This window comes from Carassius auratus, unplaced genomic scaffold (genome assembly GCF_003368295.1).
Source record: "Carassius auratus strain Wakin unplaced genomic scaffold, ASM336829v1 scaf_tig00032276, whole genome shotgun sequence".
NCBI lineage: Eukaryota > Metazoa > Chordata > Actinopteri > Cypriniformes > Cyprinidae > Carassius > Carassius auratus.
This window is the reverse complement of record NW_020525987.1, coordinates 124,395-140,916: the sequence shown is the minus strand read 5'-3', so window position 1 is coordinate 140,916 and position 16,522 is coordinate 124,395. Positions and strand designations below refer to the sequence as shown.

General features: G+C 36.2%; 1 pseudogene; it reads right to left on the bottom strand.

The window, feature by feature from the left end:
• Positions 1-10,699: 10,699 nt before the first annotated feature.
• LOC113080852 (attractin-like protein 1) overlaps positions 10,700-16,522 on the bottom strand; it is a 65,234-nt pseudogene continuing 59,411 nt past the window's right edge.

The following is a 16,522-nucleotide window of genomic DNA, read 5'->3' as shown; positions in this document are numbered from 1 at the left end:
TCAAAAACACAAGTATTTTTACAAAGATAACCGCTTGCTACTATCTGCATCATGGAATATTATAATCCACATAATGGAAAGCAATTAAAAGTAAACTCATTATCCAGTGAAACATTTATTCATTACCAAAACACTGGGCAAACAGAACAGTGTTGGCACAATATTGAAACTTCTAACACTCAAAATCTACCCCAATTAAAACTAGCGCATCTCAAATATTAAAGGCCTACTTAAGTGCTTAAAAAACATCAATTAAAAAAATGCGGGGGAAAAAATGGATCCCAAGGTTAGACGAAACACACACACACACACAACCAAATTTTTTCACTCACATAAGGATGAAAGACCCCAAAAGCCACCTAATGAAAGTCTCTGTTGGCTAATTCATTACATTACATGCCAATCCACAACTTGATAGTGTTTGTGACACAGTGCATTAACCTTTCTCCCTGTCCTCCCTTACGTAAGCTGTTCAATAACCAGTGTATTATATAAAATACATTTGATTTCACAACTGTTGCTTTCAACCCCACAAATAAGTTCCTGTGTTCCTGTCCATTCGCTGATTGCTTCAGCTACATGACCGAATTATTTGGCTTTTCAATATCTGAGGCCACTCACATCGATTGCTTAAAAGAATCCAACACACAATTCTCCCAACAAAACCTATCTAAATCTTAATCCGCACTCCGCCTCCATCTAAAAATCGACCATCTGATAAAAGAAAATGTCATTTTATGATTGATTTGTAAATGTCAGATGTTATCACAGTGATTTATTTTTATTTTTTAAGAAGTGGCGTGCTTTAAAGGTTCAGGCGACAAAATGTGTTTACTTTGTTGGAATGAGTTTTGGACTTGCACTTTTCTTTTTGTGGAGGACACACTATTACCGACTGCGAAAAACGAAGGCAGGTATATAGCAAAGCAATTACACACACACACATAGAGACATTACATGTGGACCTTCTCTGTCACGCTACGCAGCTGTGTTCATTTGTGCCAGGGTGCACAGCCGGTGATCATGAACGGTGACTAATACATCCATGAGACATTTCCGAACGTCATAAATGTGCTCTTATCTCTGGTGGAAGAAAGGAGCATTAGGATAGATGGAGAGGAGTGGATTGGGAGGTGTGTGCGTGCGCAGGTGGAAGTGAAGTGGTCAGCCCTTAAGTGATTTACTGGCATTTGCTTTTTGCAGTGAAAGTGCATGACAATCAAAAACTGAAAGAACGAAAGAAAGAAAGTGTTGAGAAAAGCTGATTCTCTTGCCAGAGGGACTGGCCATTAAGCGAGTCAAGCTAGCGGCTGGAGCTGGTACCCTACTGAAGTGCTCTCGATCCTCCCCGCTCCTGAATTCAGCCCTTTACTGTAAACATCACGCTGGGTTGAGATCGGTAACACATGAACTGAGAAAACTACTATTAGTGTAAAAATATAAATAAATAACTGAACATCTGAACATTGAATGAAACCAGGTTCAAAATGTTCAATTTAATTTTGTTGACATAGTAGACTAAAAAAAGAAATACGCAAAGAATAGATGTGATTGAGAAATTTGGTTTTCTTTATATACAGTATAGACCAAAAGTTTGGACAAACCTTCTCATTCAAAGAGTTTTCTTTATTTTCATGACTACGAAAATTGTAGATTCACACTGAAGGCATCAAAACTATGAATGAACACATGTGGAATTATATATGGAATTATATACTTAACAAACAAGTGTGAAACAACTGAAAATATGTCATATTGTAGGTTCTTCAAAGTAGCCACCTTTTGCTTTGATTACTGCTTTGCACACTCTTGGCATTCTCTTGATGAGCTTCAAGACGTAGTCACCTTAAATGGTCTTCCAACAGTCTTGAAGGAGTTCCCCGAGAGATGCTTAGCACTTGTTGGCCCTTTTGCCTTCTGTCTGCGGTCCAGCTCACCCCTAAACCACCTTGATTGGGTTCAGGTCCGGTGACTGTGGAGGCCAGGTCATCTGGTGCAGCACCCCATCACTCTCCTCTTGGTCAAATAGCCCTTCATGCCTTCAGTGTGACTCTACAATTTTCATAGTCATGAAAATAAAGAAAACTCTTTGAATGAGATCCAAACTTTTGGTCTGTACTGTATATATGGCATCAAAAGTATATGGATTAAAAGACACTTACTCATTTTGTCTTCAAGAGGCCCAAGGTCATTGGCTACACAGTCCTAGTGGCTTTAAGCCTTGGCAGATGCAGACACATTCTTTTTAATGGTTTGTTGTCTCATTGTCAATTAAAATAATAAAAAACCATAACAAGCACTGAGCTTCAAATGATGCCTTTACCTACCGTCAGCATATTTCTCTCCATCTCATTCAAGCTTCTGGCTAATAACCCTGACTTTGCCACCTCCATTAAAGAGCTCTTTGAGGACATAAAAGAACATTATGGGTATGCTAGCCAGCAGATTCCAAGCTCTCGCCTTTTTCCTGACCTTGTAGATTTTAGATATCTGCAGAAGAGATTTAATGACCTGAAAATGATGATTGATGGTCAGGCTCAGAAGTTTAGGCCCAAAGTCCACTAAAGCAAAATCACGTTGGTCTATGAACGAGCGCACGTCTCTGTTAGTGCCAGACCTCTGGCTCGTAGGGCCGTGTCAGCCGCACTCACAGAAGCTTCACCAGCATATTTTATTGCAGGTGGGTGAAGAGAGGGTTTTTTAGCACATGCTGTATCATGCTGTCTTTTTTGTAATTCACTTATATTGATCAAGCTATAATTTACCATGCAGAGTAGAACCACATCCTCCAAACACATATAGAGAATGAATAGTTTAACTTGACATGACAGCAAAAAAAGCTAGTGAGGTCTAAGCTACTAAAATAGTGTTTTGGACTATAACGGAAGTTTGTGGAACACCGTGCCAGACATCAGGGATCACGGAAGCAGATTGCATTACCATAATTTATATTTTTACAAAAAAAAAATTTTTTTTTTTAATTGTGATAATATTTAAAACCAACTCCCTCAATACTAAATGTATTGATTTATTTTTGCATTAGCATCCAATTATCCTAAAATGCTTTCCTATACATCTAATTTACATTTAGCTGCTGCCCAATGCAATATGAAAGAACAGTTTGGCAGGAAAAACACTCTAGAAAAGTTTCTTAAAGGCAGACCCACTTTCATGAAACTTTAAATCTGTCAGAAAATATGTTTGCTTGTGCACTAGAATGGAGCTGCGCTTGCAAAGGCCCTGTGCATGTTACAAGAAAAGAGCTGATAGCAAATTAAGCAATTTTGTTTCTTGTTTCCTGTCATGTTGTTGGCTTAATGACAAATATTATACATGACCATTTGCAGACTAGAGTCATCATTCAGGAGGTCATTTTTCCTCCGACTGTAGCTTCAGAATGATCTCAAATTGCACTCTTACATAAACTCATAAAATAAGAATGTCAATAAAGCATACTGAGGTCTTTAAAAATTCAATAAAACATAACAAGTAGAGACCAAACATATGGAAATATTGATCAAACTACAGCTGATCTATCAAGCATTTTACTACTCAAGTACTAAGCAAGGGATTTTCAATCTTTCTGATGCCAAAGACACTGCACTGCACTGATATTGACACTGCATTCAGCTCTACCCACTATTAATGTTAAAATAAATTATGGCTGTCAATACATAAAAAATTATTAAATTATTCTCGTAATTTCCTTTAGAAATTCTGCACAAACCTGTTTCAGACACTGTCACACCTCATCTTAAAGTATATATTGTAGGTACTAATGTACAATGTAACAGGGAGCATTAGAAACAGGTTGAAAATGTAGTTCAGAAGCACATAGAACATCTAAAGTGATCTGACGGAAGAGCTCATGAGAATTAGCATTTTAGTGTTAGTGTAAAATTGTCCACCACTACACCATAATTGTACACAGATCAGAGGCTAAGTGATTATTGAGTGCATGTGCTTTTTAAAGTTCAATACCACCTTTGAGCACCAAGAACTCTGAGGCAAAACAGAATCGGGGTGAATCAGAGGGTCTGTGAGACCTACACATTAAAGCACAGGGAGCTGTTAAAGGCAAATACAACAATTCTCCAAAGAGAATATCAAGAGCTGGGGTGAGGAGAGGACACTGCTAACCTCAGCAAAGGTCAGTGAACAACATGCTGTTGCAAAAGGGGGAAAACATTTGCTTTGCGGTTAAGTGCATGGAAAAGGGTAGAAATAGATCCCCTAATTTTTCCAGGTATATTAAAAGAGTAGGAAAAGGTTTATGAGTGTGATGTCTGACTTCTTGAACTGGATGTGTTGGACAAAGAGATGGCAGAGCAACACGCAGACAGAGAGAGAGAGAGAGAGAGAGCATGAAGATCTGCAGAAGGTACATTAACATATTCATTACAGAAACTAATGACTGTATTAAGATATTAGTTGAATATTATGCATACCTCCAGTATTCAGATGAGCTTCATATTTGTAATCAGTGACATTCAGAGATGTGGCTCACCCATATTAACGGAAGTGGAATAAACTAATCGTATGCTTGTTTGACATAACGCTAAATCATACACAATCATAATCATAATCATCTGGCATCAAATCAAGCCACAATATTAAGTTTTGCATCCATAGTTTATACTGAATTGAAATCGCTGCTGAAACTAAAAACGTAAAGTTTTAATAAAACTTTTTTTATATATTTTTTTATATAAATCTGTAAAAAAATTAAATAAGTTGATGGTCAATTATATAGATTAGCCACTAATTACAAAATAAAAGCATTTCATTTTATTTTTAATAATTTATTTTTAGAAGCAATAGTTTGGTTATGTGTGGTAGTTTTTAAAATACAAAAAAAAAAAATGTTCAAATAATAATATAATAATATCAAAAACTAAAGTACATGTAAAATAAAGTAAATAGGTGACAGTTATTTTGTCTCTCATAGTATTCACATCAGAGCCAGTTTTGCTCTTCTTCTTCCCATTCTTTCTCACAAAAGAAACCATGGAGCATTCACTACACAGGTAATATAAATGAGAGAATGAGTGAGAACAGACACAGCATATGAAGTAATCTCTGCCGTCATGGCCTTCTCGTATTCAAGAGCACTGAGCACTTAGCTTTACCTATCCTCTTCCAAACCAATGAAAGCCAGTCTGCTGTGATAAAGAAAATCAACAAATATTGCACTGTGTTTCGCCTTTATCCAAAGAGACTCAAACAGATGTTAGAAATGGACAGACACTGAGGTAGACCGCAAACTGTCTGTCAGAAATGAGATTACCAAAGGCATTCTATTTAATGATGTCCACAGGACTGGGGAAAATAAGCGATGTGTGTAGAGAAAATCAAATCACCCTCCATTGCTTGGTCCAGAATGGCTGCGACAAAATGACCATTCAACATGGAAAGCTATCCAGTCAGAATAAGTATTGTTGCTTATTGTTAGAGTAATATAAACACTTTTTGTTTTTTAATTTATTGATATTTTGAGATAATCCTTTTTCATATTCATAAAAAATAAAAGATGCAACTGAGGATGCAAGAGAAGTGTATCATAGACTCAAATCAGCATTGCACACAGACAACCCAATGAGTCTCATTCATGAAACATTCGTAAATATACGAGTAAATATCTGAGTGATGTTCGCGTAAAGTGAACTTCCCGAAAACTCTTCTCCTGATTCACAAAAACTTTGTAAACTTCAGATGTGATAGTGAAATGTGTGTGTGTGTTAATGAATTCCAACCAGTCGTAAATGGGACGCGCGTGCATGCTCACTCTCAATTACCATAAATCCCGCCTATTAAATCCGACTGACAACTATATATGAGCATCATATTATGACACCCAACGAAGGATTTCAACATGTCTTCTCAAAACCGACTGAAAAAGAAACATTTCTCAGCTGCAGAAATTGAAGTTTTATTATCAGAAGTTCATTCAAAACGCCACATTTTATTTTCAAGCGTACTAGTGGCGTATCAGGTCCTAAAAAAGGAAGTTTGGCAGCATATTACAGATCCTATTTCTGGCTCTCATAATAAAAGTTAAAAGAAAAACCGTATGTAATTAATATATATAATATTTTTTTCAAAATGCTGTGTAAATATGTACCCGATTAAGGTGAATTAAAATGCAGCCGTATTAATGAGCAAAACGTTCAGACGTTAAACGCACTATTTACGTTTAACTATTTTTGTTCTGCTCGTGTTTCATGAATGAGACCCAATGTCTGTACACTGTGTCCAAATAGTGGTCACTTAAGATGTTGGTCAAACAGTCTTTTCTTGTCTAAATGGGAAGTAGAGTAAACTGAAAACTGGACCAGATTTAGCAGATAGTTAAAACCCTACCCTCTGTGCTATTCCTTTAAGACGATATGGACATTGATGTTTCAAAATAGACTAATAAATAATAATTATATAAACAGCAACAATCATCATTATGGTTTCATATGCTGTCATATGTTTAGCTATTGGCAAAATCCAATTATTGACAAAACATGACATTAGTGTCACTATAACCTTCATTATACCCATCATTCATAATGAACATCATTCAGTTTGATTAATGGATGATTAAAACCAATACTAAACTGTATATTAAACTTCAGCACAAAATCTAGTTTGCTGAAAAAGTTGAAAAAGTTTTCTAGTTTGCTAATTCCTCATTTAAAAATAAACATATTAATGAATATAAAAAGGTGTGAGTAGAGCGACCAGCTGTGATGTGGACTGAGAAATAACCGAGCAGAGGAGTACAGGATCATAGTGAAAAAACTAAATACAAGTCTGTTCCAGTAGGATGGCCAAATCCCCTTATGTTCTGCCCTCTAACCAGCCCTCAGCTCTAAGTTGATGTCATCCTGAGACTGGGGCGATAACCCCAGGGAGCAGAGTGAGGGCAGGAAATGCTTTCATCACTGGGATCAAGATGCCTCCTCTGCACATGACTGCCCTGATTCTCCTAATGTTACTCATTAATGAGTCTGAAGGGCTGGGCTTATTTGATCTGGATTAAACCTGATAACCAGGTAATGTTAAACCATGAGCACAAATTCATGATTAATAGGAAGAGATGCAAATATTGGCAAGCAACAGAGCAGAAACACATGTGCAAACACATGTGCAAACACTGCTGGGAATAAGTGATTGATTCTTTTTTTCTTTCTTTTTTTTGTAATAAATACATTACCACATTGATTATATATATAATAAAACAAAAAGAAATACTGAAATATCACAAGTATTCAGACCCTTTCCTCAGTATTTAGTAGAATCACCCTTTTGATCTAATACAGCCATGAGTCTTTTTGTGAAAGATGCAACAAGTTTTTAACACCTGGATTTGGGGTTCCTCTGCCATTCCTCTTAAGTCAGGGCTCTGGCTGGGCCATTCAAGAACAGTCACGAAGTTGTTGTGAAGCCACTCCTTCATTATTCTAGCTGTGTGCTTAGGGTCATTGTCTTGCTTGAAGGTGAACCTTCGACCCAGTCTAAGGTCCTGAGCACTCTGGAGAAGGTTTTAGTCCAGGATATCCCTGTACTTGGCTGCATCTTTCCCTCGATTGTCGTCCTGTCCCTGCAGCTGAAAAACACCCCTACAGTATGATGCTGCTGCCACCATGCTTCACTGATGGGACTGTATTGGTCAGGTGATGAGCAGTGTCTGGTTTTCTCCACACATACAGTACCACTTAGAATTAAGGCCAAAAAGTTCTATCTTGGTCTCATCAGACCAGAGAATCCTTCAGGTGTTTTTTTAGCAAACTCCATGGGGGCTTTCCTGTGTCTTGCACTGAGGAGAGGCTTCCGTCGGGCCACTCTGCCATAAAGCCCCGACTGGTGGAGGGCTGCAGTGATGGTTGACTTTCTACAACTTTCTCCCATCTCCCGACTGCATCTCTGGATCTCAGCCACAGTGATTTTTGGGTCTTTACCTCTCTCACCAAGGCTCTTCTCCCCTGATAGCTCAGTTTGGTCGGACGGCCAGCTCTAGGAAGGGTTCTGGCCGTCCCAAATGTCTTCCATTTAAGGAGATTATGAGATTAAAGTAGAAATTATAAGAATAAAGTCACAATACTTTGAGAACAATGTCGAAACATTACGAGAATAAAGTCAAAATGTTTCGAGAATTTAAACAGTAGAAATTAAAGTTATATTATTTTGAGAGTACGCCTTTATTGCGCATGTAAATGTCCCGGATTGAGAGCACTGGGAGAAGTTGCAGGCAACCGGGATTGATAGGGGGCACTGTGGCTCTCTTATTTAACGCTTTTTTTATATAAATTACAAATATATGTGGGAATATTGACAGGAATCATACCACGTGTGTCATACTCACGGGGACAGTATACTTGGAAATAATATTTCATATATTCCATTGCATTCGTTATTTGTAGAGCGCCAGCCACCTAATAGCAATAAGATTTGTGCTTTTGATAGAATTATTTTTTTTTTTACGTTTTATAGCAAAACACAAATTATGTGTCTTACAATAATGTGTTTTTCAAGCTCTTTAATGATCAGATCGCTGTATTTATGTGAAACAATTCATTAAATTGAAGTCTTTGTGAAAATTCCAAATATGTGAAAATGTATTCTTGTAATATTTTGACAATTCTCAAAATATTTCGACTTTATTCTCGAGATATTTCGACTTTATTCTCGAAATATTTCATCTTTATTCTCGTAGTATTTTGACTTTAGTCTCATAGTATTTCGACTTTATTCTTGAAACATTTGACTTTATTCTCCTAATTTCAGTTTTATTCTAGAAATATTAAGACTTTAATCTTGTAATCTTAGAATTTTTTTTTTTTTTTTTTTTTTTTTTTACGTGGCACTAAAACACCATCGTAATATACAGTATAATTCTATTTAAAAGCATTTATTTTAAATAGAAATCCTTTCTACCTAAATAATTGACAGTACAAACTATCACTTTACTGTCACCTTTGATTGATTAAATGCATTCGTGCTAAATAAATGTATCTATTCCTTAATAATTCTACTTTTGTTAAGTAGCCTACTAATAAAAATAAAATAAAAACACTAAGTATTTATGCATCTGCTTATCTGCTCAACTCTTTCAGACTGAACACGGACTGAGATCTGTTATAAATTCAGAATCTCTGCCAGTGTCTGACATGAAAGAGATAGAGAGAGCGTACGAGGAGTGAGTGAGTGACTGCAAGAGAGTGACTGCAGGCAGCAGAAAAGTGAAGACTGAGGGTGATGAATGCAGAGCACAACTCCAACTGTGATAGCAATCACTTACATGTCAGCAATTCACTTCAGCCTCAGGGCCGACTGCGACACATCTCTCACTCTTCCTTTGTATGTGTCTAGCCTGTGGATGGGTCACTACAGCCTTGACCTGCAGAATTAACCCACATGAAGTATGAGACTACATAAAATACTGTTCTTTTAGACACTTGCGACCACGCGTAACCTTCACTGACAGGCGTGAGTGCACATGGGCCACGAGACACAGAGAGTAATAGAAAACACATTTGGAGCATTTGTCATTGTGTCAATCTTTCATTATCACTTTGTATGAAGAAAATAGGCAAATAGTGAAAGACAGTGTGCTCTAAGCGAGAGTGGAAGCGGCTTCATCTCTTTCTCTAGTCGATAAAAGAGTCATTTAAAAGGAAGATGCAAAATCTCTCACTGCAGATGGCAGGAGGAAATATTATTTTATCTTTATCCACCAAATAGGTCAATGAATCTGAGGGATAGATGATTTTATTTTGAAAGCAGTTTGGCTGGATGTCCATCAGATGTGATGAAGGTCAGCAGCGGTGCTTCTCAGGTTACTTGGATCAGTCTACAGATGACTGGGACTGATGAGAACAATTAAGGGCTCGTGTTACTCTCTCATCTATATGTGGCTAAGGTAAAACTGCATTAATGGGAATGATTCACAGCCACAATCAATACCTAGTTGAAACTAACAGGCCACAGTGCAGCTGCACTCTCACATACGCCACAGCAGGATCTGACTGACGGTTGCTGGGAAGGCTGATGACTTTTGTGGCCCGATTACAAACAGCACCACCTGTTCTGTCCAAAACCTTCACATGTAAACTTTACTTTAGAGTTGGGATAGATAAGTAGGGTAAACTTTTTGATGGATATACCATTTAAATATTTGGGGTCTGTAAGAATTCTTATTTCATGAATTTAATACTTTCATTCGGCCGAGAAATGCTGTTGTTGTTTTATTTTCTATTCAACAAAAACATATTAACAACCGTTTTCAGCAATGATAATGATAAGAAGTGTTACTTGAATATCAAATCAGCATATTAAACATCATATTTCTGAAAGATTATGCAACAGTTTTACCAGCACAGGAATAAACTGCATTTTAAAAGAGTTTCAAATAGAAAATGGCTCTTTTAAATTGTAATAATATTTTACAATATTAGTATTTTACTGTATTTTTCATCAAATAAATAAAGCCTAGGTGAGCATGAGAATCCTCTTTCAAAATATCAGTTCACTGACAAAGCCCTTTTTCTCTCTCTCACACGGATAATAACAAACATGACCTCAAAAATACAGTATGAACTTTTATGAAATAAACCATATTTGTCAGGATTATCTAAACTCAAAATTCAATGGAGATTATAAGCACACTTATTTAAAAATGGTCTTTAATTCATAAATGAGAATACTGAGAGAATAAAGATATGTTGTACAGTTTGTCAGAGCTTTTCTAAATTGATGAGCACAAAGCTGACTCATGGATCATTAAACATATTATTTTTGCATAACACACTTCATAATGGTTTATGCTCTGTGGCCTATTTAGACACAGGGGCTTAGAGAGTCTGTCTTGAAATCAAAAACAAATTTCATGGATGATATTTACAGAAATTTGTTGTTATGGTCCATTACGAGGAAGGTATTGATGACCATAATGTCGTTTTGATCAAAGTCAGAAAAATCTCAGCAAAAATGTAATCAGTTTGCAACTTTATAATTTACCATATTTAATACATCAAAATAAAAAGCTATTCTGTCAACAGTTTGGCACAGAACAAGATGTCATATTAGCTCCGAGTAAAGCAGTCAAACTGAGTGATGGAGCTGAAACTAAACTTTTTCGTTTCTTTTATGCATGTACATCTATTAAACCATTTTGTATGAAATAAAATTGATATATGTGCTGCATAATAGAACACCTATTATTATAGAGATTCAGATTATTTGTGTAGACAACTGTGAAAAAACAAAAACATTGTGATTATCTTTGATTTTTCTTTTCATTGTCTATATTGTCCAGCTTGTGTATGAGTGTAGTCTAAGTCGTGGATGAAATGGGTGAATTATTTCAACCCCTGTACTTGACAAATAAGAAAAGGCTGTTTTGGACTGGACTAAATCAAATGTACACCTGGCAGCTGATCTTCCCTGTATTTTAATTGGCCATGAAAATTTGCTGACATGAACGATGGAAAGTGATGCTGGGATTTGCAAGGAAGGAGCATGTCTCAGAGGAGAAGCAGTCTCTGTATTCTTTGATGTTAGTCTCGGACACTATGGGGAATTCCCCCCCGGAGATCGGACCCGCTGCAGGGACACAAAACACAGCATCAGCACAGTGCACATCAGCCAACAACAACACCCGCATACAAAACCTTCTGCAAGATTAAATATGGCATAACATTCTGATCAACCCTGCAACCATAAAACATCTGAATAAAACCACTGTAAGGAGCTGTACGTGAATACCAACAGGATCAATAGTGAAATTATCATGACAAAAAAAGCCTAAAAACTTCACGCTTCTTGCCGCTTTTCAAAACATTTTAACAGATTAAAATGGTTAATAGTGAATACAAGTTCTATTATAAAACAGTAAATCCCGAACCACAAATGAACATGAACATCAGTGAGTATATACTGATGATTCCCAGACGAGCCCTTCAGCGGCTGCTCCATTAAATATGACAGGATGAAAAACTGATTTATTTTAGTTATTAGCAATTCATCACAACGCAAAATGTGACTTTTCCATAAACCCCTCTTTTGTGCTCAGTCATAAATATTTCTATAAACATGCACGCACACTTGTCTAGTGATCACTGGGAGTCTCTATAGCATAGCATCTATAACACTTCGACTTTAATATCTGTTTGTCCTAAAGGTTTACTCAAACAGCAAAAAAAAGTAGGCATTTGCCGGTGAAAGAGCACTGCATGTTTATCTTTTATGTGCTATATTATTCCCAAATGTTGGTAACATTTTTAAAAGGACAGCCACAGCTGTGAAGGATTTTCAGCACATTATAACGATTTAAATTTAGAATAATAGGTTATAATATTATATTCTAATGTCTTTATCATTTCATAAACATATTGCCTGTGATTGTTATGTGATTGTAGATTGTAAAAAAATAAAAATAAAAAACACACGCAAACAATTTGTATTTGGAATTCATATGTCAGATTGTTTCAGCATAAAATCATGATTACTGTATGTTAGAAAGTGATTGCTTGGCAAAAATTCTTCATGTTGATGTCATGTTGAAATTACAACATCACGGCAATCACAGCTATTCTTCAAAGTAAAACAAACTCTTTGGGAGAAAGAAGTAGTAGTGATATGAAGGACTTTTTGACAGCCCACATCTGCACGAGCAACTAAAGGTCAACTTGTCCGATTCAATCGTGAAGAAGGCATATGATTAAATAGCAATAGACAGAGAAAGGCTGAGGATTGATTTGATTGTCCAGCAGGTCAAAATTAATATCAACTCTGTCGAGGGAAGAAAACATTGAACTGTCATTGACATTATTGCACAAAAAGATCAAAAAGCTTTCACTGGATTCTAGTTATCATTTATGACCTTCAAGAAATCGTCAGAACCTTTTACAGATTAAAAAATAGTGGTGGTGTGACTTTTTCACTTTTTTGTGATTACAGTTCAATTTATTGCTAATCTAAATCATCAAGACCTTGATAACACATCATCAACCCTTAAATGAGCATTTTGCAATCTAGCAAAACAAATTAAACGGTTTCTGACCCCTCACCAATCCAAGAAAAACTTTCAGGCCTTGTTCACAAGATGTTTATCACTGCATAACCATGCATGACATAGCAAATTCACACTAACCCATAGCAGACTGGGAGATGTTCACAGAAAGCGAGCGAAACGAAAGGATATTAGCTTCAACAAATAGCCGTGTTCGTTCCGCAAACCACAGCGAGAAGGAGAATTACCACAGATCAGATCAAAGCAGCCATCTTGAGCTTATCTCTCCCTCTGACCACTCAGAACCCTCTGATGTCATAGAAATAGAGAGATTACTGCAGGATCCCTCTCTCTATTCTGCTTGTTCTTGCCCCAGGTACACAGCAAAGATATGTTTATCCCATAAGGGTCTTTTTGGTAAACTTCAGAGAGTTTTTTCATCCCATGAAGGGGAAAATAAGAGCAGAAAATCTTAAAAGGGATATCAACAGGCTTGTTTTGGGTTGTATGATATACATGTAGTTATGTCTATGGTGCTTGAGAGGACACTTAGAGCTATTTATTGGCCACTCTTTTAGACTTCCTGCTGTGATGATATTAATACTTTTGAGCGTGCATCTGTGTTCACTTGCATGACTTTATTTATATGTGTGCATGAGTGAATGTGTATCAAGAGATCATCAAGCACAATGTTAATATTAAACAAACCTAAATTGCAATACAATGAAATTTTTCACTGGCTCCAATATTTTTACATTCATTTAGCAATAATAAGCCAATTTATTGTACAAATTTAGCCTGTACATCAAATTTCCCCATGAGAGAAATCAGACGAGACTGAATGATGTGGTTATTTTGTGGTAATTTAATCCAAGCAAAATTGTATGAAAACATATGCTACTATTCAATTCAGAGGAATGAAATTATTAACATATGAGGTTATTAACCTTTCATGAACTCTGGAATATTTTCACCATCATTTTATAAAACAAAACATACATACGCAGCCAAAAGAGGACGTTCTGATTACAAACGACAACGTCATTCTCATCTCGTGACATGCACTGGTTACAAAATACACACATTTACTTACAATACATAATTCAATAAAGCTATTACAGGGATCTCAAATAACAGTCTCATCAAACCGAAGTATATTTGTCTCTAAACATCCTGCAGAACCCATTTCATTTCCAGGTTCGGAGGTGTGAAATGAAGCAATAACAGAAAGCCATCCCTGGCAAATGGGATCTAGGTATTTTATTTAATGTCTCCTACCATAAATGTTATCATCCTCAATTTTGGAACACATTGCTGGCGGTAATGAGAACAGCGGAGAGTTAGGGACATCTGGAGTCATCTTTTTTAGAAGCAGGAAAGAAAATGGCACACTTCCCTTAAATAATAAGCTGGAACAAATTATCAAAATATAAAATATAACACTAGCTTGCTCTATTCTTTTTCTATTATGTCAGTTTCTTTTAATGTATTATATTATTTAAAAGCCCTTGCTAAGTGTAATGTGTTTAGCTAACTGAGAACTAGCACTTGTATATCATTGCTCTTTTGTTGATTTTGATTGCTTCCATTGTCCTCATCTGTAAATCGAGTTTTTTTGTTGTTTTTTTTCACTGTAGACCTGTCCACATAACAAAAAAGAATGATTTAGATAAACAGACCTAATAAGATAAGGTCAGATATTCATGTTTACAAATTATTTAGCCGGTATGCTGTAGCTGAATGCCAAGTTCTGTCATGAGACTCTAGATGGTGCAGGCCGACAGGTCCCTAATGCAAATTTATGATATTCACAGCATTATACTACTTGGCAGAAGCTGATTGGTTTATGTTGCATGCTCAGCCAATGAGCTTTCTGCTTTAAATTTAAATGGCTGGTTAGCATTTGCTAGAACATTTTGCAGTTCACTTTCAGAGTTCCTCTGAAACCCTCCGAAACCCTCCACCTTCCCCAGCTCCACCTGTATAGATCTGCTATGGGTTATTATGTATGCTATTTGTGCAGCAGCAGTATGTCTTAAATACTCCCAGCACCATACTGGCGTATGCATCGGCAGTAGCAAGTTCCTGTACTTGCTTTGCAGCATCAGCAGCAGCAATAATCTACAATAACAGCAATAACCAACAGCAGCAGCAATTCAGAAGTGTAGCAGATCCATTCCGCCAAACACATTAACATTGAGATATACATTACCATGTTAAAATTTTCTGAGAGTTGTCATGATAGAAATACTTTTTTTTTTATGTGTACCGAAACACAAAATACAATCTTAATCACACAAATGTGTGACAGTGGACCACAAAACCAGTCATAATTTGCATGGCTATAGTAGCAATAGCTGACAATACATTGAATGGGTCAAAATTACCAAATTTTATTTTATGCCGTAAAATCATTAGGATATTAAGTAAAGATCATGTTCCAATAAGATATTTAGTAAATTTCCTACCGTAAATATAAGGTGATTTTCTTTATATTTTGATTTTTTTGGACCCTCAGATTCCAGATTTCAAATAGTTGTATCTCTGCCAAATATTTTCATATTCTAACAAACCATACATCAATTGAAAGCTAATCTATTCAGCTTTCATGTGATGTATATATCTTCATTTCAATAAATTGACCCATATGACAGTCACATTTTGCATGTTTTGAATGGCATACTAGTACTTTTGTAGTATGCACTGTGTATTATGTGTTTTTTGTTTTGTTTTTCTGTTCTGTCAAATTGTGCAGTACACAGCTTGACTTAACTTGACTATTGTATTTCTAGTGTGACAAAGAATCTGGGCACAGTATCAACCAACATATCCATTATCACTGACTATTTTCACTGACTTCATTTGAAAGTCCATATTATTGACATTAGAGGTTCTGGATTGATTGCATCATAGCTGTATCTTGACATCAATTTATTTTCCATATCACCAGCATGCCCAAAATATGATAAAGAAATGAAAATCCTACTTCATCCTCATGCACATTGGAGAAAGATACCTACATCGAAGGCTTAAAGCCAATACAATTATTTTAAGAAAATAAAATAGGTCCTTAGATGTCCAAATAAAAGTGCCTTTGTGTGCAAGTACAAAACAGCCTGACTACAATTATTTAGCTGTCTAGGCAGAACGCCAGATTCGATGAGGGGCCCGAGGATGTCTGGTAGTCTCTGTCAGGCTGGTGGGACACTCATTTCTGTATGTGTTTAAAGCAGTAGTTATGGCTTTGATTCAGGCTGAGGGAAGTTAGCCGTCGATCAGTGTGTCAGGTGTAATTATCTTTTTAGGGGTTCTTAATATCTTTTCATTGTTAAGAGTTTCAGAGCTGTCTTTAACGAATCACAGACTTCAGTTAAAGTACAATATGGTTCAAAAGTTTGGGGTTGGTAAGATTTGTTTTTTGTTTTGTTTTTGTTTTTTGGTAAGGTTTTTTTTTTTTTTTTTTTTTTTAGTCTTTCATACACAACAAGGCATTTACTTGATCAAAAATAACAGTCAAAACATTCA